This window comes from Scardinius erythrophthalmus (genome assembly GCF_964197995.2).
Source record: "Scardinius erythrophthalmus genome assembly, chromosome: 20".
Taxonomy (NCBI): Eukaryota; Metazoa; Chordata; class Actinopteri; order Cypriniformes; family Leuciscidae; genus Scardinius; species Scardinius erythrophthalmus.
In genome coordinates, this window is record NC_138240.1 from 28,714,429 (window position 1) to 28,719,068 (window position 4,640).

A 4,640-nucleotide genomic window follows, 5' to 3' on the forward strand; every position below is an offset into this window, starting at 1 on the left:
ATTAATGCAATTATCTAATCAACCAATCACATGGCAGTTGTTTCAATGCATTTAGGGGTGTGGTCCTGGTCAAGACAATCTCCTGAACTCCAAACTGAATGTCAGAATGGGAAAGAAAGGTGATTTAAGCAATTTTGAGCGTGGCATGGTTGTTGGTGCCAGATGGGCCGGTCTGAGTATTTCACAATCTGCTCAGTTACTGGGATTTTCACGCACAACCATTTCTAGGGTTTACAAAGAATGGTGTGAAAAGGGAAAAACATCCAGTATGCGGCAGTCCTGTGGGCGAAAATGCCTTGTTGACGCTAGAGGTCAGAGGAGAATGGGCCGACTGATTCAAGCTGATAGAAGAGCAACTTTGACTGAAATAACCACTCGTTACAACCGAGGTATGCAGCAAAGCATTTGTGAAGCCACAACACACACAACCTTGAGGCGGATGGGCTACAACAGCAGAAGACCCCACCGGGTACCACTCATCTCCACTACAAATAGGAAAAAGAGGCTACAATTTGCACGAGCTCACCAAAATTGGACAGTTGAAGACTGGAAAAATGTTGCCTGGTCTGATGAGTCTCGATTTCTGTTGAGACATTCAGATGGTAGAGTCAGAATTTGGCGTAAACAGAATGAGAACATGGATCCATCATGCCTTGTTACCACTGTGCAGGCTGGTGGTGGTGGTGTAATGGTGTGGGAGATGTTTTCTTGGCACACTTTAGGCCCCTTAGTGCCAATTGGGCATTGTTTAAATGCCACGGCCTACCTGAGCATTGTTTCTGACCATGTCCATCCCTTTATGACCACCATGTACCCATCCTCTGATGGCTACTTCCAGCAGGATAATGCACCATGTCACAAAGCTCAAATCATTTCAAATTGGTTTCTTGAACATGACAATGAGTTCACTGTACTAAAATGGCCCCCACAGTCACCAGATCTCAACCCAATAGAGCATCTTTGGGATGAGGTGGAACGGGAGCTTCGTGCCCTGGATGTGCATCCCACAAATCTCCATCAACTGCAAGATGCTATCCTATCAATATGGGCCAACATTTCTAAAGAATGCTTTCAGCACCTTGTTGAATCAATGCCACGTAGAATTAAGGCAGTTCTGAAGGCAAAAGGGGGTCAAACACAGTATTAGTATGGTGTTCCTAATAATCCTTTAGGTGAGTGTATATATATATATATATATATATATATATATATATATATATATATATAATATAGCTGCGAGCAGCGATGGAGGGCCAAAGCCGGCGGTACCGCCACCCCGGTGCCTTTAGGTAACTAAAGGCACCGGGGTTGCGGTGCCACCGGCTTGGGCCCGTAATCGCTGCTCGCAGCTATATTTTATTATTATTATTATTATTCTTATTTTTCTGTCAACCTTTCGGGCACTTATGAGACCCTTAACGTGCTCGAAAACTCTTGAAACTTTGCACACGGGTCAGAACCCGTGGCCATCAGGGCTGGGCTGAAGCTGGTACCCGGGCGTGGCCGGGTGGCTCGACAGCGCCCCCTTGAACGGGGTCCGAAAACTTGGTCCATAAATCAGACACGCTTGCATGTAATAATATGAAACTCGGTACACATATAGATCTCATCGGGCCGAACAACTTTCGTACTTTTACTTTTTACGCCAGCCCAACAGGAAGTCGGCTATTATGGGTTGTTTTGAAACGCATGCTGTGGAATTTAATGTACTCCTCCTAGAGAATTCATCCAATCGCCTCCAAACTCGGTCAGCATGAAGTCAAGACATTGAGGATGCTAAATTGCGGACGGATTTTTGATATCTTGAACGGTTTGGCCGTGGCGAGGAAACGAATTTATGGCGAAAAAATGAAACAGGAAGTGTGTTATAACTTCTGCATACATTAACTGATCTTGATGAAACTTCAGCAGTGTGTTCGTTGTAAGAGGCCGATCGCACAGATGTGACTATTGTGAGTCAAAGTTATAGCGCCACCAACAGGCAGCAGGAAGTACATCACTATTAAAATGCTTTGAAATCAGTGTCTTATTTTTACCCGATTTGCTTCAAACTTTATGTGTACAATGTAGACACACGGCAGATGTAAACCTGTGAAAGGATTATTGATATCTTAGATACTGTTGCCGTGGCAACGCATCAAACTTTAATATTATTTTTTGATGCTTTTGAGACTCTTAACATACTTGAAATTGCATGAAACTCAACAGACACATCACATTTATTAGCCCGTAGACATGTGCAAAGTTTCAGAAACGGGCGTGGTGGAATGGCTCAGTAGCGCCACCTTTAGTCAAAAATGGGGGCTTAGTTTTTCCTAGAATCACAAAACTTGGTATGTGTATTGTTCTCATCAAGACGGACAACTTTCTAATTTACATGAACCATCTCCGACCAACAGGAAGAGAGATATTTTGGTTTGAATGTGGATTTTCTGAAGAATTTTCTCTCCCTCTCTCTGTGTCTGTGTGTGTGTGAGGGGAGGGGGGGATTGGACTATTGCTTTTATATTGTTAATCAAGGTTTCAGGGGCTTTTGGGGTCCTTAACGTGCTCAAAAACTCTTGAAACTTTGCACACAGGTCAGAACCCACGGCCATCAGGGCCGGGCTGAAGCTGGGACCCGGGCGTGGCTGGGGGGCTCAACAGCGCCCCCTTGAACGGGGTTCTAAAACTTGATCCATATATCAAACACGCTCGCATGAATTAATATGAAACTCGGTACACATATAGATCTCATCGGGCCGAACAACTTTACCCCGGTCAAGTTTTACGCCAGCCCAACAGGAAGTCGGCTATTATGGGTTGTTTGGAAAACGCTTGCTGTGGAATGTGAAATACTCCTCCTAGAAAATTCACCGTGTCCCCTTCAAACTCGGTGTGCATGTAGTCAAGACTTTGAGGATGCTAAATTGCGGACGGATTTTTGATATCTCGAACGGTTTGGCTGTGGCGAGGAATCGAATTTATGGCGAGAAAAGAGAAACACGGAAGTGGAATAACTTCTGCATACATTAACTGATCTTGATGAAACTTCAGCAGTGTGTTCGTGGTAAGAGGCCGATCAGATGGATGTAGCTATTGTGAGTCAAAGTTATAGCGCCACCAACTGGCAGCAGGAAGTGTGTCACTTTCAACATGCTTTTGACAAAAGTGGGGGGGTTAGTTTTAACTACAGTAAAGAAAAAACAGTTTGTATATTGTTCTCATCAAGCCGGACAACTTTCTAATTTACATTCAATAGCTCTGGCCATCAGGAAGTCAGATATTTTGGTCTGAATGTGAATTTTTTTGCAAAATCAGCCTCTGAATTTTTAGCCACTCCTCTTAAACTATTTATTTTATTCGTACCAAACTTTTTCAACATGATGAAACTACATTAAATATGCTAAATTGTGAATGGATAATAAATATCTCAAACGGTTTTGCTATGGCGAGGGATTAAAGTAATGTCCAAAAAGGAAACACTAAAAATCTTCTAAAAATGTAATTATATACCATTTATTTCTATATAAAAGAATACAAATATCACAACTAAACCCATTTTATTCTGTTTTTGCAATTCAAGAAGAATGAAAAAGTTAAAACAGGCTATTTAGTGCTATTTGGTTCAACAAAAAAGCAAACATAGGGCTATACTGCCCTCTTGTGTCCAAAAGGACATCAAAATAGTATATAAAACTTTTTACCAGGTAGGCCAATATTGTATTTAAATGTACATTTATTAGGTATGTGTCTGAGGATATTTTCCCACCGGTTAATCGACGTGTGACACGAGTGGGTGCTTTTAAATCGCTAATATAATAGTGAAAGAAAAATAATGATAATGTTGCACACACAAATCACACACATGTGGGAAAGAATAAACAACACTAAACCGCCATTAGGTGTCGCCAGGCATCCATCTTAATAAGCGAGTCATTGATTCATTCGTTCAAACGATTCGTTCGAATGAGTCGATCATGATTAAGACAGATGTTTATGGATTGATCATTCAATCTTTGAGTCAACCGATTCGTTAAAAATGCTGAATCGTTCAGTTATGAGAAAACACGTGATGCGTGATGGTTCTGCCGTGATCTTTGTTTAACTATTTTCGCTGCTGAAACAGAACAAAAACAGTCAACATTGCATCTAAAATGTAAGTGACTTAATTGTAACTGTTTATTAACCTGCTGTATGAAATCTAGGGGTGGGAGAAAAAAATTATTCTTAGATGCATCGCGATGCGGACGTGGACGATTCTGAATCGATTCACAAATGTCAAAAAATCGATTCTCTAAAAAAAATTTTTCTAATAACGTAATATTGACGGAAGGCAAAAGGCGGAACTCTAAGCGGACGTGCGTGCAGTCTGTGGCGCGCACATAACAGAGAAGTTTCTTCTGCTCACCAAGGCTGCATTTATTTGATTAAAAATACAAACAAAAACAGTAATATTGTAAAATATTATTCCAATTTAAAACAGCTGCTTTCTATTTTAATATATTTTAAACTGTTATTTATTCCTGTGATCAAAGCTGAGTTTTCAGCATCATTACTCCAGTCGTCACTGTCACATGATCCTTCAGAAATTATTCTAATATGATGATTGATACTCAAGAAACATTCATTATTATTTTAAATGTCGAAAACAGTTGTGT